The sequence below is a fragment of the Rhipicephalus sanguineus genome, chromosome 1, assembly GCF_013339695.2.
Source record: "Rhipicephalus sanguineus isolate Rsan-2018 chromosome 1, BIME_Rsan_1.4, whole genome shotgun sequence".
In the NCBI taxonomy this organism is placed as follows: Eukaryota; Metazoa; Arthropoda; class Arachnida; order Ixodida; family Ixodidae; genus Rhipicephalus; species Rhipicephalus sanguineus.
The window spans coordinates 236,355,670-236,380,065 of NC_051176.1; the positions used below are offsets into that span (position 1 = coordinate 236,355,670).

Sequence of the window (24,396 nt, forward strand, 5' to 3'; positions counted from 1 at the left end):
GTTTACATCTTCACCTAGCTTTATAATATAGTAGCCTGGTTGTCAGTGAAAGAACGTTACTTAGGAGCATTAGTCTGTTCTTGAAACTGGGCTACAGCGATGGCACGTCGGCCGTTCCATGCGTTTACAAGGAATAGACTTTCTGCTGAGTTCTTTCCTCCAGGCGCTTAAATTCATGCTGACGGCACGTCCTGCTAAAACGGTATCCTGACTCGCCTCTCGATTGCCAAGCTTTTCTTCATTTAGAGCACACTTTTCTTTGAATTTTTGTATACAAAGAAACGTATGTACTGAATGTTGAACAGCCTAGAAGTCTCAAATAAAAGTTTTGCGGTTCTACGCTGGTGCAGAGTCAATAAATAGACAACTTATAAAAGGTGGCACTTTAGGCTTAAGCCGTTTTATTTGACAGCTGCATAGTGTCCACCTGCATCGTCACGGGATGCCCAGCTGACAAGTTTCTCGTCTAATGCGAAATGTGTGCTACATTATACAGTTGCGTATGGTCCGCATGAATATTCGCTGTGCGGAAAATATCCTACGAGTGGCTGGATGACAAGTAACACATCCCGGGTTTGTCGTCTTCCAAAAAGAGAGAGAAAAAAGAATTGTCCGCTATCACAAAGCGCATGCCTTCGTAAAAAGCCCACCAGAAACCTCTTTGCTGGACAGGCTGGCCGAGGCTTTCGCTTTGAGCATATTCATCAATATGCTAGCCAACCATGGTCGCGCTGTATACGCAGACAGCTGTTTCAGTAGCTTAACGGATTTTCTTCTCGTGTGTTTGCGTGTGCGTGCGTGCGTGTGTGTCATTTCATTAGAAGGCGGCTAATTGACCACATCTTTTTTTCGTTTTGTTGTACGTAAAACAAAACGATGAAACAGACTGGGAGGTACGTTCACATGTTTTTCTTCTTCATGTATTCATTGTACAATGGGCATTGTACAATGGAGGGCACAGCCGCGCTCCATGTGGGAGCATGTACTTCGTTACTGAATTTGTTCGGGATCTGAACAACTAAATATTATCGTGCTTCCGGTAAAATTGAATAAATGAATTATACGAGAACGTCAGGTGCTTTGCATGCGTATATTGAATATTTTTTGTAAGTTCTTCTTCGAGCGGTACGTTGAAAGGCTGAGCAGACAGAAGAAGAAACACTCGTTAAATAAATAAACGAACAAATAAATAAATAAACGGCAACTCTGGCGAAGTACCTAAATTTGGCGGATTTTAATGACGTTGCAAGCACCATCTAACGTACTGACGAAATGCGTCCACAGATTTTAAACTACACTTTTTCAAAGTACTTCTCTTAACTATAATGCATATATTAATTACTCCGTTAATATAGCACTTTATGGCCCATATTGCAATTTACGAACTGTAGCCCGCAGGCGCGCCACCAGAAATGTTTTTCAGGGCGGGGAGGGGGAGGGGGGGTGTCCAACCACCCTTTATGTATGGTCGTGCGTGTGTTTGTATGAGTGCGTGTATATATACCTATCAAAATTGAAAAAATTCGGGGAAATGATTGAACTCTCCCCCCCCCCCCCCCCCCGGCCCCAACCCGAAATTTTTCAATTAGCCCCCCCCCCCCCTCTCGCAACGCCAGTGGTAGCTCGCAAATTCATCCATCGTGTCTATGTTGAACTTAATTTCAAACTGATTACAGTATATTATTTCGCAAAGTGCTCGACGAGATATGTGGGGTGGCCGCTGCGGTGGCTCAGTGGTTACGGTGCTCGGCAGTTGAACCGTCCATTTGGCCTTTCCTTCTTTATTTCACTCTTTTTAAACATCACGATTAGACACAATTAGCTCTCACGAGCAATTATAGTGCGAGAGCTTTTGGTTAATACGATGACCAGACCTTCTGAGCAAACGATGAAAAAATCATGTGCGGTATTTACAAAGATTTTGTTCTGAAGTGCTGCTTGCCTTTGGCCGGCTGCATACGCTAGCTAATAATATGTCCGACAAGCGACTGCCTGAAAGCTGCCCTTGCGAAAAGGTTTAGCATAAGAACTCTTTCTTTTTCTTGTGCATCGTGACAAAAGAAAGAAACGGCGAAGCGATTTTGTAGCGATGTCTCCTGCTCGGTTCCGTGCCACTTCCTATGGAATGCGCCGCTCACGGCCGGCGTATCCCATTGAGAACGCGCTGTAGCGTCAACGTGGTCCCTGACGAAGTAAAACAGGATAAAAAAAAGCTAAACCGTCAGTGAAGACATCACTACAAAATAGCTCCCGTCGTTTGAACTGGGCCCGTACCCGCAACAACCTATTACCATAGATTTGTTTATAAGAGAAAACTCCAGCCAATCCTGGTGATCGGCATATCATTAACGAGGTTTGCTTGACAATGACAAAGACGCAATAAGAGTTTTTTCTAATTCGGCGCCTCATCGCTAAAATTAGGCCGTCGTAAAATTTTGGCTAGAAAGTTTTCGAGGGAACTTGAAATCCTTAGCAGCGCTGGCTATTACTCTTATAAAGCATAAGCGATATTAGTGGACACTAGAGAGAATAGGGAGGGACCAATTAGAGAAAGATAGGGAGGTTAACCGGAACGGAAAAATCGTGTTTGCTACCCTGCACAAAGGGAAGGGAAAGGAGAAAGAAAGATAGAAGAAACAGTGGAGACAAAAACCAGGCGTGCGAAAAAATATAAATAGGGGAAATGAGAAACTGAAGAAATAAGTGGCCTGTTTAGTAGCCACTACTGTTGACCCGTCTTGACGACAGGCCGCTTTCGAAGCAGAAAAATCGACAATGCCGACCTAAACACACGTCACACCGGAAGTCGGTCAAAGCATTATTGAAGTCCACACTATAATTTCTTCAGAGGCATAACCCCTTGAAGCAACGAAAAAATATGAGCAAACATTAAGTGCTGTGATTGCTTCTTTTGACTTCCAAATAGGGCACGCCAGTTTTCCAATATTCTCGCGTTGATACAGGCGCAATAAGTAAAGCCGTTTGCTTCACAATGTACGAGGCCGGATGTTTTATCTCTCGTCATATGCAGCGGCGCACGCACCCTCACCTCCTTGTTTGCAAAATATTTTCGCTCTTTAATGAAGCGGCCGTCCGTGCGATGTAGGCGAGAACAACACACGAGAAATGACAGACATCGCCGAAACCAATTAAGCGCTACCGCTCGCTCGCAGCGTCGCCAGGCGTATACAGGTCGTACTCTCCGCAGAACTAAACCCGGGTCGATGCCGCGATCGCAATTTATAGTCGCCAGACTATTGCGCTCAGCGTTTGGGAGTAGTAAACAGTGAGCTCTGTGTAATAGCGAGTGTTCCAGCGCTCACAAAAATGATGCGCTGGGGGTGGCGCCGGGAGCAACCGACGACCGTACTATCTTGGCTCGATCGGGTTCCTATTTTTTTGTGGATCCTGCCAGTTCTCCCTACGAGTCCCTGTCTTCGTGCTCCCCTTCCTTGTTTTTCGAAACCACCCGTAGCGTCACCAACGCAACTCGATGAGGAAGTTGAAACTGCGGCGAAAAATTTATAGCCCCGGCATCTCTTTTAGCAGCGCCATAACCCCGCGATGCGTCCCTCGCTTCTTAGGGGCCGGATTTTCTCGAAGCGCCATAGAAGAAGGCGCGGTACTCATAGCGCCAACACCGCTGCTCAACAACAGGCTGGAAATAAATGTTAAAAACATAAGAGAAAGGTGAAAGGAATGTGCTTGCTATAGTGGCGCAAACTCTTCGGAGGTGGCACGCGACCAAATGAGATGAGGTCTCGCGCGCACTCTCGCATCAGCACGAAAAGGGGCCAACCCGTTCGGCGTGCCTCGTTGGCCACCCCTTCACCTCCTGCAGAGTGCTGCCTCTGCGCCCGCGGTGGGTGCCTCTTGGCACGATGCCTGCAGTCGCATCGCAGCCTATTAGCCGCGATAGCGCGCGCGAAGCTATCTTCGCCTCTCCGAGCTCTTGTTAGCATAACAAATCACTGCAGTGGGGGTGAGAAGAGAAAAAAAAAAAAGGAAAGAAAACAATCCATGTCGCTACACTTTTCGCTACACAAAACGGCGTACCGTTTACGAAGACACACTTGCTTGCCCGCCCCTCTCGACTATGATACCGTAATCGTAGATGACGGCTGTGCCTTTAGCGCGCGTGTTAATGCGCGATAATGTGACTCTGCGCGTTGGGCGTAATTCGTTGAGAAGGCTTTGATCGCGCGCTCACGCCCTGCCCACATTCACTTTTGGCAAGACGCGGCGAGCTTGAATAGTGGTGTCGTATACATAGCGACCCGCTCTCGTATACCGCGGTCACTGACTCGCGAGAGATTCGAAGCATGGTGACAGCATAACGACAAGTCGCGCACTTTTCGGCTTGCGTCGTTTCGACGCGTTTCTGCATGAACTAGGCAGCTGTTCATATACGCGGCCCGATGTTTTTCCAGAGCCAGACAGCATTTACTTACGCGCGAGTGAATAAACCATGCTGAGTCCTGCATTCGCTGTGCCACGCCGAGTTCACTGGTGTTTCCTACTTAAAAAAAAAAAAAAAGAGCTGCGACTACTGTTGCCGTACTATGCAAATAAGAGGCAATGGCGAGATGTTTTTGTAGCTGTAGAAGGCATATAACTTTATGTCTGAATACAACTGTAAGTGAAGTTACGACATTTACGATGTCGCCTATCTTACTGTATAGGCTCTAGCTCACATTGGTCGCTCTGAAGCAAACAGCGCAACACAGAAGCAACAAACTGCGCGCTCTCACGTAGTACTTTACCTGCTTTTGCTTAAGCACATTTTTTTACATAAAAACTAGCCAAACATTCACATTGACCAGTATTTAATGTTATACAACCATTGCCGGCCACCACACGGCCTTCATCAAGTAATATATGTGAAGAAACATTTTTTTTTATAATACAATAACAAAATGATATGCTGATCGATTAGCAGCAGCATCATTATACTGAAGATTTAGAAACGCAGTATGCCTTTTCGCAGTATGCGACTATACAACAAAAGGAATAAAGTTAACTTTGCTGCACGAATGCGGCAGTCCTCGAGTTGGTGCAAAAAGTTTCGTGAGCGTCCATATTTTCACACATTTACTTTACGCTAAGCTTGTGCGCGGCGCGTACACACGTGTACACAGAGAGAGAGAGAGAGAGAGAGAGAGAGAGATAATAAAACGTGAGAAAGGCAGGCAGGTCAACCAGAATTGTGGCATCTGGTTTGCTACCCTACACAAAGGGGAGGGGGAAAGGGAAAGAAAGATGGAAAGGAAAGCGGAGAGAAGAGCAGGCCTATTGAACAGGCTTTAACACTCCCGCTCTACACCTTCCTTTTATTTATTTGTGTTTTTTATCGTACACACGTGTAGGTAATGGTCGCACCTATAGGGGTTCTGCTCCTGACGTAATATCACAGCTGCAGTGTCTGACGTTCTGTGGCAAGCGAAACAATGTTTTGTTGTTGACTGCTTCAAGGCACTAGCCGCATGTATTAACGAGCCGACCTTCACCGCGTTGGTAGAGTCAGATGTCTTCGCGCAGAGAACTAAGCCAGCGTTCTGCAGTTATAGCACATTGTAAGTCTTTGTCAGGGAACGATTCCGCGAGTAAGATCAGCTCGTCACTAACTGTCGGTAAATAAGCAATTTTTATCCAGAATTCAGCGTGTGCCATCGACGATACGTTCATGCGGCCATGTCGACGAGGATGGTTATCACGTGTTGCTCGACTGCCCCTATAGCACAACCCATAGACATACACATAGCCAGCGACTCGAACCGTAGCTCCGTTAAATGGGATCAGAACGAACTTTTTCACTACCCAAAGCACTAGGCCCATGGCCATGAAAGGTCTATCACAAAGCGATGAGTCTTTCAACACCTCTTTGAAGACACTGCTCTTTGTCTTGAGTACTGACTTAACTACACCGCGTGTATGTATGGTGATTGTGTGCGTCAAACATTAGCCGGCTGTGTTAAAACGAGAATGTTGAACTCACAGAAGGATCAGAGTATTTCTTAAATTTTATTTTATTCCTAATAACGAAGTGAGAAGGGGCAGCCGTCGCCAATAAATGGTAACAGCAACTCCTTCGTTTATTTTTATTTCAATAAAAAAAAACGCGCTATAGTTTTACATACAAGGTTCAATTAGCGTTCACATGGAGCCCGTTACTAGTGACATGCTGTGCAACAAAATTCTTCGTTGAAATTGAAGCGACGCTACAGTAGTGGCTTTACTGCCATACTCTACATATACTGGAGCTTCCTTTCTCAGCCTTTCTTCTATTTTAACAGCGAATCTGTTTAGCAAAACGTCCCTTGTCCGACAAACCAAAAAAACTATCATCACCATAAACGGGTATGTGCCACAGAAATTTGGTGAATCCCCCTACTCGCCACTGGTCCACTAAAAATGAAGGCAACAGTTATCCCAACAACAAATGGCTACGAAAGCGATGACGGCGAGCCGAAAACCCCGAGTACGTACAACAAGAGAATACAACGGCGGCTGCGAAAATACCCCGAAGCGATGGAAGGCTTACGCCAACGACGACGTGCCCGTAGAGTTATGAGAGGTGCGAACGCTTGGTTCCAGCGCGAGTTTCTGTCTCTGGAGTTTGGGCATCCGTGTCGTGTCTGTGACTGTCTGTGGTTTTAACTCGAACCTCTCTGCGCTGAGAATCAACGCAGAAACAACCTGTATCACCTAGCTAAGGCCTAGAAACAACCTAGAAGCAATCAGATTAGTCTTAAGAATCGTCCACTTTCGCTGTTTCAAGCCTTGCGCCGCTTAGTGCAAGCTTCGCCAATTTTATTTTCTAGCCTGCGCTTTATTGCATGGCATCCAAAATCCCGCATTCGTATGAAACATTCAGGACTGCTAGAGGAACTAACCTTCGATAAAATATGAAGAAACTTAAAATCGCCCCCAACGTTGATCAACGATCGTTATGGACTTACGGAGGACGGCCCATGTAGCTTATGTAAGTGGAGGTCGTATGCATCGAATATACTATAGAGTACAACGTATTGCGTGGATAGATTGTGAAAATAGAAAAAGAAATCTCTATATATACCTGCTTCAGCGAAGCTACAAGTTTACGTTAAACTCCTCCCACATCACCATTAGAAGCGACGTACAGTGTAGGCTGGCAGTCATTGATCGGGATAAAAAAAACAGTAATACCGTATAGGAGTCGTTGCCGCAAGCGGCGTTCCACGGTTGCACCAAGGGCGTCCTATGTTTAGACGCAAGCAGCGTATGGGCCGGCAAGTCCGACTTTGGGGCATCATTAGGTAAATGTACAGTCCTCCCGAGAAAAAGGTACAGTGAAACAAAACGATCGCGCCAGATATATGGATACTGACTCCTTGCTGAGCAAAGCTTCAGAAACATGTATTGCTCAGAGAAATATACTAAGACGTTTTCTAACTTCACTTCAGACTTGCGGGTCTGGGAGACTTGTGTCGTTTATTGACAAGAACATTGAGGAGGGACATAAAGACTTCAAGGCTCTAAAAAACGGAAATACAGCTATGTCGACTGTCGAATCGATTAAGAAAACGATACCTAAAGATTCGCTAGAGACTCGCTTGAAAGCTGACGCTGTAATCTATTTTAATATTTCCATTTATAACGGAGTATTATACTGACGAAGAATTTCTGACTTTTTTTTTATATATTCAGCACAGCAAATGCAGCGACATGTACCTACAGGTTTCAGAAGGAGACTCCGCTTTATATAGAGTGCTTTGCGTGCTGTTGCGTTGATCGCTTGATGTTTGGAGTTTTGGAGTGAGCTGAATAAATAGAGGATCTTAAATATATTGCCTCTTCAAACCGTCTTCAGCAACGTTAGAAACTGCATAACGCACCGTTCTGATTACCCATCAATGTCGCGAGGCCTAATGATGGTTCTAGAAAACACAACTTGCGGTGACTGGAACTGTGGCATGCATGCAGCGTATAGGACAGGCCCGTAGCCAGGAGGGAAACCCTAGCCCCCCCCCCCCCCCCCTGGAGTTTTGGGCAAGTACGTGTTTGTACCAAAAATAAGTGATGAAAATAGGTGTTTTTCTCAAATAGTCAAGGTTTTCAGCAAGTGCACCCCCCCCCCGCCCGCACCCCCCCCCCCTCGAGAAAAATTCCTGGCCACGGGCCTGGTATAGGATATATATAACGCGCTCATGGACAGTCACAAATTCAGCCGTGTTGACAATAACGGGAAACCATCGTAGACAGGACAGTAATTAGTTGCCCTGCCGGAGAGATTAAATCTGCCAGTCGAAACGTTGGCGCCAGGCTATGAGGTATTGTTCGTTCACCCGCTGTTGATCATTATCTCACAATACGTGCGGGAAAATGCGCATTAAAACAGCGTGGCAATATCGACCCATTACCGGCGTTGTTGCGCGTTTTAATCGAGTGAATGCAAGCTCTCTATTACGCTAGTCCACATCTCGGCGATGCGTCGAAGCCACGACGAAGCGGGCTGAAAGGGACTTTCACTATGTTTGGGCACTCAGAAAAAAAGAAATTCGGCAGATCCCACGCACTGTGGGAATCGATGTAATGCGAAGCAGCCAGCGAAGAGCTGCATACATCGCTTTGTTTGCCTTTGAGCCAAATGAAATCATTCATGCCATGGCATATGAAATCATTCATGCCATGGCGTCTAGTTCACCATATATCGCACGTTTCCATGCACGCATTCATTCACAATCTGGTATATTCCATGCTAATGAAACCTATTTGCAGGTATATACAATGCATGACCTGTCATTTATGTTCATCACCCACTCGTGTCATGCCGCACCAATTTTGGTTTATATTCAGTTAACAAAACAGCCGGAAGCTACCATGACGGTGTCATGTAAATCATACCGTACATCACATACATAACATGATTCACATGTTAGGACCTGTCATTTATGTTCGTTATACAATCACATCGCGCAATACCAATTTTGGTGTACATCAAGCGAGCGAAACGACCGCCAGCGCACCATGAGTGTGGCATGTAAATCACGTCGTACATGATTTGCATGTCATGGTTTTCATGTTACCACCTCTCATTTACGTTCGTCATACAGTCGCGTCGCTCCATACCAATTTTGGTGTATATCAAGCCAGCGAAACGGCCGCGAATGCACCATGAGCGTGGCATGTAAATCATGACATACATGACATGCATGTTGTGGTTTTCATGTTACCACCTGTTATTCACGTTCTTCATACAGTCACATCGCACAATACAAATTTTTGTGTATATCAATCTAGCGAAACAGCCGCGAGTGCAGCATGAGCGTGGCATGTAAATCATGTCGTACATGACATGTATGTCATGATTTTCATGTTACCACGTGTCAGTTATGTTCGTCATACAGAAATGTCTCGTCGTACCAGTTTTCGTATATATCCATTAATTTAAACGGCCGCGAGGGCCCCGAGACCATCATGTCATGTAAATCAAGCTGCACATGACATGCGTGTCATGATTTGCATTTTAGCACCTGTCATCATGAACACTTGTCACGCCATACCAATTTTGGTATATATGAAATTAACGGCACGGCCGCAAGAGCCCCAATGCCGTGTAATGTAAATCATGCTGTTCATGACATGCATTTCACGATTTTCAAGTTGTGACCTGTTATTTATGTTCGTAATAAGGTCATGTTATGCCGTACCAAATTTAGTATACATCCGATTAACGAAACGGCCAGGAAAGCACGAAGTCGTAGGCGGCTACATAGATAGATAGATAGATAGATAGATAGATAGATAGATAGATAGATAGATAGATAGATAGATAGATAGATAGATAGATAGATAGATAGATAGATAGATAGATAGATAGATAGATAGATAGATAGATAGATAGATAGATAGATAGATAGATAGATAGATAGATAGATAGATAGATAGATAGATAGATAGATAGATAGATAGATAGATAGATAGATAGATAGATAGATAGATAGATAGATAGATAGATAGATAGATAGATAGATAGATAGATAGATAGATAGATAGATAGATAGATAGATAGATAGATAGATAGATAGATAGATAGATAGATAGATAGATAGATAGATAGATAGATAGATAGATAGATAGATAGATAGATACGCTCAAAGTCGCAGAAGTTCGCTGAGAAATGCTTCGCATTTAAAAAAAAAGGATCGTTTGTACAATATCAAAAACCCGTCCATACGTCCCCGCAAGCAGATTGAAAAGTCAGATGAAAGTAAGCGCTGTCTTGATTATGTAGCAGCTAATCTATTCGCTAGCACGGACCCTGCCTGCACAGAACAAGAACATACACAGGGATTTCTGTGAAACACTATAAGAGCGCGAAATCGCTGTCAGAAACGCACAGCGCGAAAAAAAGACGAGGAATTAAAAAGAACAATATAAGCAGGGTATTCGTGACGTAACTGTTACGTGGAGTCTCGTCTCAGAAATACGAAAAAGCAAGGTATCAACGTCGCTTGCGAAGATTGGTCGATGCAACCGCATCCGGTGTACTAGCGTTACGTACTCTCAACTTCCTTCTTCGCGTTATCGCCTCTAATATTTGCGGGGGTTTAACGTCCCAAAACCACGATATGATTATGAGAGACGACGTTGTGGAGGGCTCCGGAAATTTCGACCGCCTGGGGTTCTTTAACGTGCATCTGAATCAAAGTACACGGGCCTCAAGCGCTCTCGCCTCCATTGAAAAAGCGGCCGCCACGGCCGGAATTCGATCCCGCGACCTTCGGGTCAGCATTCGAGCGCCATAGCCACTAGACCACCGTGGCGGGTACGCCATCGCCCCTCAACGTTTCGGTGGTTTGTACACATGCTATACGCACGCCCGCACGCCACTACTACACCCTTTTGAAATATATGCCTAGTGCAGTGTTCCCGAAGAAACGGCGCTGAAAAACATGAACCGTAGTAAAATAACTTCGATGGTTGCATACATTGTTCCTGCGCACTCAAACTACCCGCCTTCAGTCGTAAATTTAACTATATATCGTGTGTCCCGCGTAACATGAACGCAATTTTATAAACAGAGTGATATACCATAGATGGAAGAGACCAAAAGCATATTTGAGTGGCGTCGAGTTACAAAAACCATTTCTCGAACCTCGAGTAGTTTGGCAATTAGTTTATATTTGCGTTAACGAACGTACAACAACAAAAACGAAAACTCGTTTCAGGCCATCCTTCATGCTTCATAACGTGTACAACGGATTTAGAAATGGGGAAGGAAAGTGTCTCCATGGTGTTGTTATTTTACGCCATTCATTGTTACCAGCTGCAAAATATGAAAAAAAAAGGGGGGGGGGGGTAGACGACGTAGAGGATGTAGAGGACGTCATTGCGCTTTCGGGCGTTCGCATGTTCGAAATTAAAGAGAAAAAAAAAAGCGCGATACACCACACAGTTTCCTGGAAGAGTATAGTAACAGATGGAACTGCGATGCCAATGTCCTTTGGGAGCAGCAAGTGTGGTGGTTCAGTCAGAATGGGAACAAATATTTGTCTGAACTTTGTGCATCTGGTCTGAAATCACTTCCACCAAAGTATTGCGTTAGGTCGGAGTGATTTGCAATAATCACCGGCACGTGGGGCCTCTGCTTTCGAAATTTTTGCAATAATCAACCGGCACGTGCTGTTCCTGCGTTCAAAAATATGATTTCATCAAAACTCGCGCCGATAAAAGCCCGTTGAAGCGGAGCAAAGCTACATGGACGTTTGCAGTCGGAAATCCGCGTACTTTAAGCCTCCTTCCCATGATAATTGAGCAATGGTCGTGTCGTAATTTTTTTCTCCTAATTTTAGTACAGCAATTCGCCATAGCCCCAAATGATGAGCGACCAGTTCGCGCTTTTCACGGATGCAATAAGGCTCCCTGGCTTTCGACGGGCACATAGGCTTCATGTTGAAGCTCAGTTTTGAGCGCTGCCATCCATGCGCGCAACAGCACTGCGGCATCTTTTTCCTTTTTTTGTTAGATTTGGCAGGCTTTCTTAGCATATTCTGACAAAAAAAAAGGGTATTCCGTGAAGCAGCCTCATTGGTGTTTCAAGCTCTTTAACTTTCAAAATATGACCTGTGCACTAAAACAAATGTATGTGTCACGACTCGGGGCCGAAGCACAAGCTTTTCCCAAGACGTGGCATAGGGGTTGGGCCTCTGGTGTATGGCTTGCGCCAATCGCCGGTATGAAGGAGCCAAGGGCCTTCTCCAATCAAAGAACAACAAGCTTTAATAATGGGTTTAAACAAAGATAAAGCTATTTCCAAAAGAACAGAACAGTTATCTTCAAGACAAAGGTGAATTAGTTATACAATCCACAATTATCGCAAATAAGTGCAGCATGCATGAAAGTTGAAATAGGTAGCAACAATGAGCAATATCGGATGGACGACCAAGCAGCAAGAGCCGAACCAATAATTAGAGTTCGCAGTCCACTAAGTTCAAGCGATTGACATACGTAACCGGGCGCAGCAGAGTCCTTCAACACCGGCGCCGTTCATGAGCGAGCCTCGAAGCTGGCGAGACGGGCCGGTGGCGGTTCCACGATGACCGGGGGTGTTGGGTCGCTGCGTTGTGTCCCGGATGTTGCCCAGCGTGGATCTGTTCTCCGGCGCAGAGCAGACTGTCGAAGTATAGGATCGGCCCCTTTTTTATACGCTTCTCTAGCCGCCGATCTCAACTTCCACTGTAGTATCGATGTATCCTTGAAACGGTCACGTACGCACTGGTTGCTGCCGTGGTTCACACTTCACTTTCGGTGGCCTTCACGGGTGAACAATTGACTCACACACAAAACACCAGTCACGTAGGCACACGCGGTCTAACACGTAGCTAGGATACAACGTCCTGTGGTTCAGACTCTGCTGTCGGTCGCCTTCACCGCGAGCAGTTCAATAATCTACAAAACTAAAGCACGTGAGCTCACACGTAGCTCAGATGCACGTCTTCAGGTTCAGACTCTACTGGCGGTGACCTTCGCGGCGAGTAGTCCAATAATACACAAAACAAAAACCCATGATCAGACACGTAGCTCGGTTGCTACGCTCGGTGGTTCGCCTTCTGCAGGCGGTCATCTTTTCGAGCCAAGAGCTTTAAAATTACACAAGACACGAGCCACTATATTTCTTATACAGTCTAGCCTTGTTAGGACCTTAGGGTTCACACTCTACTGGCGGCGACCTTCATGGCGTGCAGTTCAATAATACACAAAACAAAAACCCGGGATCAGGCACGTAGCTCGGATACTACGTTCTGTGGTTCATATTCTACAGGCGGTCACCCTTCCGAGCCAACAAGTTTGAAATTACATAAGACACGAGCCACTATAGTTCGTATACGGTCTAGCCTTGTTAGGACATAGACGTACCATATTTCCTTCCGCTAACATTAAGTGGTGCACGTACGCTTACGGCACAGCATTCTTGGAAAAGAATTGCAAGCACGTTCGCCCTTGAGGCCAGTGGAAAAATACAAACACAAACAAAAAGGCAATCACCTTCCCGAGCGAACAGTTTTGAAATTACACAAGTCAAGAGCCACTACTGGTCTTATACGGTCGAGCCATATTAGGTCATAGAGATATATTTCATACGGCTAACGCTAACACACACTAAGTGGTGCACGTGCGCTTACGGCACACCATTCCTAGAGAAGAATTATAGCACGTTCGCCCTTGGCGCCGGTGGAAAAATCCCTTTTCATGGCATACCTTAGGACATTATGCGCAAGAAATGTTAAGCATACGCGACTTTTGTGACAGTATGAAAACTTCGTTCTTCAGGCATAACTATAGTTCATATCTGATCGGACTTTCGTAAATAGCCCGGCTAAGTGAAGACGACTGTAAACAATGCAGCGATGCTTTCAATTCTTTAGCTTTCTCATTGCACATTTGAACATAAATTTCTGATACGTGAAGAGCTAGACCACAATCTAAATATTTTGATTTTATTTGTCGATTTTTATGAACTGCATGTAAAACGAGCGTTTGATGTCATGTACTGCTGGATAAATGACATCCATGCGTTGCGCGTATAGTAGTGATCTTGTTGTACATATGCATGATCATTTACTTAAAGCGGGTGAATACATACGCCTTTTCTCCTACTTTGATTTGTTTTCTTTCTTGCTTATACCGGTTTTGCGTATAGTTGGGTGCACCTTAAGAGGTCAGGAGAGGCCCCGCCCAGATGACGGAAGCGCGGCAGCCGATCGCCTCCCCGACGAAAAAAATCTGGGCATTCACACCTGCGACTTGCCCCGGTCGCGCGACCATTCGCGACTGGCGACTAAAAAGCGACTCAAGGCGGCCGATGTTCACACCTGCGTGCAACCTATACCCGGCTCCACACGGAATTCACGTTTTCTCGCATATGGCTCACATTGCCATTGCCCCGTAAAATAAGCTGAAGCCCTGTTCCTGTGCATCGGATTGGTTCAAAGTATAGTGAACTAGAATATTCTAGTTCACTATAGTTCAGAGGTTTGCGACTGCGGTCGCGCGACTGCAAAATCGAGCAGCGAGCGACTGAGTCAAGGCAGTCGCTTTGCGACCAAAGCGGCCATTTGCGACCGTTTGCGACCAGTCGCGCGACCATTGCTAGTCGGAGGTGTGAACGAGCCTATAGTCCTATTCATGCACCCGGCAAAGTCCTCCGAAAGCAGCCTCACCGGCCGACCGGCTCATGATGTCATTCTGGAGTGCGCGCCCATTGGCACAGGCTTGTACGCATCCACCTGAGGGGACTAAATGCCGCGTGCTTCTAAAGTTGTAGCCGACTGTAGGCAGTATAATTTTGCATTTGTGGCATGTGTGCGCATATTTATGGAGCAAGTTATGAGACGTACATACATTGGTATAGCCGGCTCTAATATGGCGTACTGTTCATCTGTGTGCAGCTATTCAACATCATCATCATCATCATCCTCAACAACAACAACAACAATATCGACAACAGCAACAACAATAGGTAATACTGCTGCTGATCTCTGCAATATACCAACAATTATCATTTCCAGACTCTAATGCTAACGCTTTGGAAGATCAACCTGACGAAGATAGAAATGATCATTCGGGTAGTGAAAGAGTACGCACGTTTCGAGAAACAGGCTGCTTACAAACCTTTATTGCTGCGCAGCGTATTTGTTAGCCTTTCTAAATAAATGCAAAAAAACACAAAATTCTCGTGAGACGTGTAGCTGCCTGACACCGGTCGCGTTTTTTGACACGGAATCGAACACTGAATGCGGAAACACTCACGGCTGAACGAAGGGACAGGATAGAGAGCAAAGGAAGGGATGTTAACCAGTCTAGAATAACTGGTACGCTACCCTGGTCTGGGGAAAGGGATGGGTGAGTGTGAAAGAGGTATACAGAAAGAGAGAGAGAGATAAAGAGAAAGATGGAGCATACACACAAAGTCACAGTCCTCACAGTCACGACACGGGTGAACGATTATAGCGCTCGCGGTAGCATGGCTGCCTAAAATGAAAGTCACGAGCATTCATGATACGATGCATACATCACAGCATCAGATTAATGGCTTGTTAAGAATGTTAAAATTATGGGGAAATGGGAGGCCGAATCCACATGGCTTTTCATCGCGGGCATTTCATCGCTCACATTTTGCCAATCCCAACGATCTATCGTTCTGCAAGCTTACTTTCACTGATATCGATCAATTTTTTATTGCGTCACATGCACACGTGGCCATATTTTTCAATTGTTGGTTGTCATTCAGAAGAGCACTGAAATGCTGCGGAAATTTCCCGGTATACCGCTAAAGGGCTTCGGAGAAAATCTGCATGGCAGCGTCAGCGTATGCCAAAAGCGCGAATACTTGCGCAGCATTCTCTAAGGGGCCCTAAACCACTCCGAGTTCAAAGGCGAGAAAGAAACCACATTCTCGCCTTCACTAAACTTTCTACAGGCGTTATTCCCCCCCCCCCCCCCTCGCCACTTATTTCTTCATAAAATAAAGTGCCTTTTATGAACGGAAGCATCTTTTCAGGTTAACTAAACGCACTAGTTAATTTGTGTGCAAGAAGTTGTAGAAAAAAAATTTGGGGATGGGCGAAGCATGTTTCAGTTCCACTAACGTGAAACCTGTGGAGGGGCGAAGCATGCAATGTGCGCCGATGTTTCCCACAGCAAAATCACTGCTAATGGGCAACGAGAGACAAGAAAGATTAGGCAAAGTCCACTTTTAGTTAACGTGCACGCTGCGAATCTTTATTGTTCCACTACGCACAAAAGAAATCTCCCACCGGCACTACATTGCAGGTCAAGATCAAGTGCCTATATTTACGCGGTGGCCGGGGAACGGTTGTGCAGCGCGAGCAGTCGGTTTTTTCAATCAAGAAACTCGCTAGCAGACGCTGGCTGCGTCGGCGTGGTCTATTGCAGGCGAGGGCGCGTTCTCGTTCCTTGCGAGCTGGCAGTTCAGCGTTCATCGCAGAAAAAGCGTTTCCATAGTCAACGCGCGCCGTTCACTCTCTCTCGCCACACGGTGAGCGCTGAGGCGGTGGCGTCCTCTCTTACGTTCAGTACACGACGATGGCCGCGACATAAGACGACGATGCCCGCCGACACGCCGAACTTTGCCTCTAAAACGTGGAAAATGTCAGCACTAAAGGCGCGTTCACACCGAACGCGGCGCACGCAAGCGGGCAAGCGGATTTTCAAAGCGGAGAGGCAGCGAGGGCGCGCGGCTGTTCAGACCGACCACGTTGCCTTCTGCATGCTCCGCCGCGCGGGCGGAGCAATTCACCAATCGACGGTGGACATGTCGTGATCTTGCGGCACTACGTGATAATGGGTGCGCGCGTCTATGCCCTGATTGGCTGCGGCCAAAGCGGCCAACTTTTCCGCGCGGAGAAAATCGGCCCGGACGCGATCCGGGGAAGCGGCCGCGGATTTTCCGCTTTTGCGGATAATCCGCGTCCGTTTTCCAGATCTGCCTCTCCGCTTTCCGGATCCGCACTTGGTGTGAACGTGCCTTAAAGGGATCATGAAGCACCCCTTGGACTTGTTGAAAAAACACATCCTGCGGAAAGCTGACACGGCTATGAACTGCTCAGCCAAATATTGCAGTCGTGCGCGCCGCGTAAAGGCTACAAGCGGAACGCGAAGTTGCTGTTTTCTCAGGAGCTCTCTTTTCAAACAGAGGCCGGTTCTCACTCTCGGCGGTGGGCGGGGCATCTTCCAGGTGACGTCGCGATCTGCATCGACGCGTCGCAAAAGACATAGCATCCTCATTGGCCGATAGCCGACGTAAATCGAGAGCGGCGTTCGGATCAGATGCGCTTCTTGCCACGGGGTGCCGCCACTTGCCGGCGCCGCACTCCTCAGTACACGGTAGCCGCACTCGCGCAAGCGAATCACAGCGGGAGAGCGATTGCGTTTCATGACGCGCGCTGACGTAACTTCTTTCCCCCGTGCCATCCCTCCCTATATAGCTTCCAGTGCGCTCGTCGGCACAAGAAAAGAGAGAAAGCGCTGAGAGCGTGCGCCAAACCCCCGTAACGCCGCTAATTCTTGACGGATTCGAGAAATTTTTGCGGCAATCGATTCGGGAGGCAGTAAACTCCGATACTGAGGTCATTAGATCATTACTTGGAAAAGTGGTTCATGACCCCTTTAAGCGTTGAGCGGATTTCGTGCTTTTCGGCTACATGCTGTTATCTCCACTCGCGCAGTCGTAAATGCACAAACCCAACGCCTCCTCTCTATATATTTTAATTGCGAAGCATTTCTTAGCGAACCTCTGGCACTTTGAGCGTTTCTATCTACGTATCTATCTATCTATCTATCTATCTATCTAGCCGCCTACGTCTGGGTGCTCTCATGATCGCCTCCTTAAATTGGTGTAGACCAAAATTTGCATGGGAGGGTAAGAAGATTAGACGAATATGATACCGGGTCATGACATGAATAACGTTAAAATCCTATCGCGTACGTCGTCAAACTCTTTCCACTACACACGTGTGGCCCATACCCGTTTACCACGGGCCGCGGTGTACGGGTATGCGCCACAGGTGATTGACAGTTTATATCTACCCAGGAACGGCGAGAACAGACATTGGTAACTTAAATTCTAGAGCGTTAACGAAAACCAACATCAGCAGCATTGACTCAACGAATGGAAAGAATGAAGATTAGGATCCCAGCAGGAATCGAACCCAAGCATTCTGCGTGGCAATCAGGTATTCTACCACTGAGCCACGCCAGGTCTATAAACTGGTTTGGAAAAACAGCCTACACAAGCGTAATATCGGTGCAACGTCAATTGTGGTTGTGATGCTGGCTATCTAATTTTACAGGAAAGCAATAAACCACTACATGATACTCCTACGATGTGTACTCCTGCGTTACAGGCGTCATATCAGATTAACGTCTGTATTTCCAGTGTTGGCTCCTCTTTTATAGAAGCCTAATAAACATTACGTTTGTATTCCTATGATTGATGAAGCTACATTGAAGCATTGCTCGACCCCGGTGGAATACATTAACGAAAGTTACATCGATACATCGATACATCGATACGAAAGTTACAACGATATGCACATCACCGCACCGTAAAGTGCACTTCGTCCACCAGAACGACGCAGTGTCCTCTTCATTTCTTACGAGGCTGGGCGATGGCCTCATGCTGACCGAGGATGATGCCAGATTGATTGACAGCCGCTTTGTAGACTAGGCTACGTAGGCCATATACGCCCAGGTAGTCTACGAATACGACAAACAACCATCCACTGATGTTGGTCTACGTAGCACTATCCAGGCCTAACAGCCTCGACGGCCTATACCTCACCAATGCGAAGGGTGGCTACAGGTTCCGACATGTCGCCGGCTCTGTCGACAGACAATTTGCCGACGAAATGACCGAGGCATTCACGAATTCCAACAGCTCTACTACTACACCACATACTTCACTACACATAGGCCCCTCATCATCACGATCACGACCGGATCCTATAACAAGTCATGAACAGCTGCTGGTGCTCACTGATCACGGTGATGATGCCCTTGTTTAAGAACTGTCAAGAACTTCTTCCACACATGCACACAGGTTCGTGAAACGTGCGTGCGTTCTCGGGACACGTATTAGCACTACATATCAGATTACCGCTTCTGGTGTTGGTAATACGTACGTTGCGATTGGCAGCTTTACCTAACCGTAAGCAACTGGTTATATAACACATATGCGGCTCTTCAACATATATGTGTGCGCATAAAATTTATACAAATCTCTAGCGTCATTTTGTAACGTGCCGTTCAGTAAAAAAAGCTACGCCACAGTCACCTTCCCGCCGCGTGCTTCGCATAACATTGACTCCCACGGTACGTGGGATCTGCAGATTTTTTTTTTTTCAATGTCAGTGCAAACGCTCGCCTCTCAATCGGAACCGTAGATCCGCCTTAGTTCAGGAAGTGGTCGTGATGCGACGCCACCTAAAGGGTACGACTATCTAGGAACCTTAGGTACGACTGCTTGCGTCACACGCGCGTCTGAACGCGTTGCCGTGGAGATGCGAAAGACGCGCCGTCCCTCTCCTGTATCATGCGTCTGTCAGATTTGTTCCTTCGTGCTCCTATCTTTGTGGCTCGAAGCAGTGCCGCCGCCGCCTCTTAAGGCCTGACCACACGTACGTGTTGCAGGGTGTCAGCGCGTGGCTTTTTGACGCGTCGCAGCGCTTTCTCCCTATGGAGAGAGAGGGCGCGCAGCTTCGCGTAGCCGCTAGTCGCGTAGTCGCGTAGCCGCTGACGAAGATGTAGTACTAGAGAATTTCAATTGGAAGAAGGCCGAAGGAAAAATTCCTAAGCGCACTACTCCGCGCTTAGATGGGGTTCCCGTCAGCCTCATTAACGAACTCGGACATAACACTAAAGAAGCACTGCTGAAAGCCGTAGAAAAGTGCTTACAGGAGAGGGAAATACCAGACAGTTGGCGAAAAACTAGCATGAACTTAATCTATAAAGGCAGGGGAGAAAAGGATCACATTCGCTCGTATAGACCGCTAACCATTACATCAGTGCTATACAGGATGGCGATGCAGGCAGTAAAATTAAAAATAGAAGCGTGGGTAGAACAAAATGATATTTTGGGAGAACTTCAGAATGGATTTCCAATCGACAGGCGGTTAGACGATAATCTGTTTGTTCTTAACCAGTGTATAGAAATATCGAAAATAGAAAACAGGCCCTCATACGTAGCTTATCTAGATATCACCGGGGCGTATGACAACGTTAATCAGGAGATTTTGTGGGATATATTGAAAGAAGTGGGCATAGGGGACGACTATATACAGCTTTTGAGGGAAATATACCGAGAAAATACAGTTTGTACAGAATGGGAAGGAATAAGTAGCAAGGACAGCGTTGAAATTAGCAAGGGGCTGAGACAAGGATGTCCTTTGTCCCCGCTGTTATTCATGCTGTACATGGTGAGGATGGAAAAAGCGCTAGAAGGTAGCAAAATTGGATTTAATTTGTCGCACGAACAGGTCGGCACGATGGTTGAGCAGAAGCTTCCAGGTCTATTTTATGCTGATGATATTGTCTTATTTGCGGACAGTCAAGATGATATACAGCGACTGGCATATATATGCGGAAGGGAATGTGAGGCTCTAGGACTAGGATTTAGTGCAACAAAATGTAGATTGATGGTATTCAATGATCACGAAGACCATGTGGTCTTCATACAGGGCCAAAAAATACCGAGGGTAAGCGAGTACAAGTACCTCGGAGTATGGGTAAATGAGGGGGATAGATATATGGAGGTACAAGAGAAAGCATCGGTAGCAAAGGGAAAGAGGAATGCTGCAATTATGAAGCACAGAGCTTTATGGGGATACAATAGGTACGAGGTGCTTCGAGGGCTGTGGAAGGGTGTGATGGTCCCGGGGCTTACATTTGGGAACTCAGTGGTGTGCATGAAGTCAGAGGTACAATCAGGAATGGATGTAAATCAAAGGGCGGTGGGCCGCCTCGCGTTGGGCGCTCACGGGAAGACGACAAATGAGGCTGTAAAGGGTGATATGGGATGGACAAGCTTTGAAGTGAGGGAAGCTCAGAGCAAAATGAGATTCGAAGAGAGGCTGAGGAAAATGAAGGAGAGTAGATGGGCAGAGAAGGTTTTCAGGTATTTGTATAGAAAAAGCGTTGACAGGCAGTGGAGAAAAAAAACTAGGAGGCTCACCAGTAAATATACGGCTAGCAGTGCGGGCGATATGGCAACAAGGAGCATTAATCGGAAGGTCAGAGAGGCGGAGAGGACTTATTGGATGGCAGCGATGGAAAAGAAGCCGGCTCTGAGTAACTACCGAAAGAGGAAAAACGAAATAAGGAGGGAAAGGTTTTATGATAATTCAAGGGGAAGCGCTTTACTGTTTGAAGCAAGGTCGGGCTGCCTTAGAACGCGTAGTTATAAAGCGAGATTCAGTAACGAAGAAGAACAATGTACATGCTGCGGGGGAACTAAGGAAACGATGGAACATGTACTGATTGAATGTGGCGATATTCACCCAGGTATACTTGTGGGCACGAGTCTACAGGAAGCCTTGGGTTTTAGGGACAACAATGGAAAGCTGAACACGTCCGCAATAGAAATAAGTAAGAGACGGTTAGAGTATTGGTGGCAGAAAAGTAGAGATAAAGTACAAAAATAAATAATGGGGAAAAAATAAGGTCATTCTGCCTTAAGAGGCAGAGAGATAGACCGTGAATTTATAATTTTTTGGTATAATAACATAGATTTAATCAATGTAGATAAGGTATTAGGCCAGCATGAAACAAGGAAGTTTTTTCTTTTTTAGTCGAGCATGGTGGCAGACATGTCACCGTCCCGTTATAAAGGGGACGCTCATAGCATCCATCCATCCATCCGCGCACCCTCTCTGCCAATAGGGAGAGGGCGCGGCGCCGCGTCAGAAAGTTGGAACGCGCAGTGTCGTTACACTGCGCTTATACTACTCGCTCTCCAAGTAGAGTAAAAACTTCCTCATCGACACATGCGATAGTTTATGCAGACGAGACCAAACAGGTACACGTCGGGTGAATTGTAAATGCTGCGTGCAGGCACGCAATAACAGCATGACGCAGCTGCTATATATGTCTGGATTCCCTCTCTTATTTTTCTTTGACGCTTGCGAATTAATACGCTGAAACTTTCCCATCGGAAAATGTTTGGTTTCCGACGTAATGCTCGTGGCTTTAGTGGCTAGGTCGCTGCATGAACTATAAAGAGTAAAAAAAGCGATGTCATTATCTCTCTCTCTCTCCATATATATATATATATATATATATATATATATATATATATATATATATATATATATATATATATATATATATATATGTGTGTGTGTGTGTGTGTGTGTGTGTGTGTGTGTGTGTGTGTGTGTGTGTGTGTGTGTGTGTGTGTGTGTGTGTGTGTTGTGTGTGTGTGCTCGTGCGTGCGTGCGTGCGTGCGTGCGTGTGTGCGCACGCGCGATGCAACCATAGCGTGTCAAAAGCCTGCTTCCCCATTTTTGAAACTAATACTGTTACGATTCCCTTTCTTCTTCCCTAATGCTGATACTAATTTTCTGCGGACTGAGGCCAACTTCCGCTGTATAACTCCTCAGAATATTCGTAAATGCTAACATCTCCTGAGACGCACACGTACTTCTCGAAACTAGTGCTTGAGTTATGCGCAAAGGTAATCGAGAGGGTTTTCTCCACAGACTCTAAAACATCAGTTCCATGCGCAGCGCTGCTCACTTCACTATTTCTTCGTGGCAGTTCTGACATTTCGTGAACGCGTACCACTACGAGACACCGGGTATACCAGGCCAACGCCACAAACTTAATACAAATTCCTTCTCGTGTAAACGAACCGAGCGCAGTGTTCCCGCGCGCAAGCCACTGCGTCATTGCAGCCGCAGATCTCCGGCTGTTACTTTTCGCCGGGACACGAAACGAAGTGCAGCCAAAGTGAGAACCCTTGTCGCCGCAAGAAAACGGGAAACAAGGACAGCCCGTGCACGAAACTTGGAGGGGTTAAGCGTGGCGCGCGTGAAATTCAAGTGCGCAGACAAGGTGCCTAGCTGCGATAACAGTTCAATCGGCAAAAAGAGGGCACTGCGAAAGTGAGGACAGAGGGGCGTGCAATGCCGCGAGAGAAAACCCCGGCAAACATCCATCCTCCCTCGGAGCACTTGGCCTTACAAGGAGGCGAGTCATCCAAAGATATGCAAAGCTTCCACGCAATACCCTGGCGCCCGAACAGCCTCGAGCGCTTGCCTTACCAAAGCCGCGAGCGGCGTAGATGTGGGGAAGTGACGCGGACATTGTCTCCGGGGCCACCCCGATGCTCGCAGCGAAAGCGTCCTAGAATTGCAATTTTAGATCTCGCGTCTCCTTGTGGAAGGCGTCGTATTGCGCTTGTCGCTCTGTAAAAAGGTGCACGTGTATCGGATGTGACACGGCTTAAGTGGAAAATGTTGAAGTTGTTTGCCATTTATTCATTTTTTGTTGCTCAACTCGCCTGTCTGCCTCCCTTTCATTCTTTTATTTGCATCTTTATGGCGAACATGCCGCGACCACAATTTCTTATTTCTTTTCTAGACGCTGACATAATGTACGTGTGCATGCGTTATTTAGGCAATGAATAATAGTGTTTCGGGTACCGGTGCGTTTTTTTTTTCTTCCTTTACCTTGTCACGGAATAGGAATGACTCATGTTTCCCTGAGACATCGTTTTTATTGCCCCACAGAATAAAGATTCAAGAGCGCGGTTTCTTAGAGGGACAGACAACCGCTCAGAACACGAATTGAGATAACCGCACTAATGGAAAGATTGTCTATTGTATTGTCTAAAACGAACCCTGTTTCTCTCGTTAAATGCGGATTTATATTTTTATTTTCTTCACTCAAAATTACTTTTGACTTCTCATGCGGCAAGAAAGTGCAGATGCACATGACGGTGATCACGTGACCTTTTAGTGGTGTACGCCGTTAATTGTCTTTATATTAGCGTCGAATTGCAGTACACTTTTCAATTATAATATTTTCTAACTTAAAACGTGAGATATGCCATCGTCCGTACTGAGCAGGACAGTGGCACCGCTTTCGCTTGACGTATACGATCAGATGCTCATGAGCGGTAGCATAAACGTTGTCAGCTGAGAGCTTAGCGGCACCTGCCGACGATTTGGAGAAGTACGAAGAGCGCCTCGTAGCTTCCGCGATGGGCTTCGCGTAACGGCGCGTTGCCGGAGCTAATCGCAGAGGCCACGACGGCCAGTCTCGCGAGGCGGTAAAGGGACCTCACGTGACGATGAGCGTTCAGAAAACTTATTCTACCTGCCTTTTATATTAAAA

At 46.4% G+C, this 24,396-nt stretch overlaps 1 protein-coding gene across 1 annotated transcript in view; it reads left to right on the forward strand.

The window, feature by feature from the left end:
• Positions 1-24,396, forward strand: part of LOC119375060 (dopamine receptor 2) — a 218,724-nt gene that overhangs the window by 771 nt on the left and 193,557 nt on the right. The window lies entirely within an intron of this gene.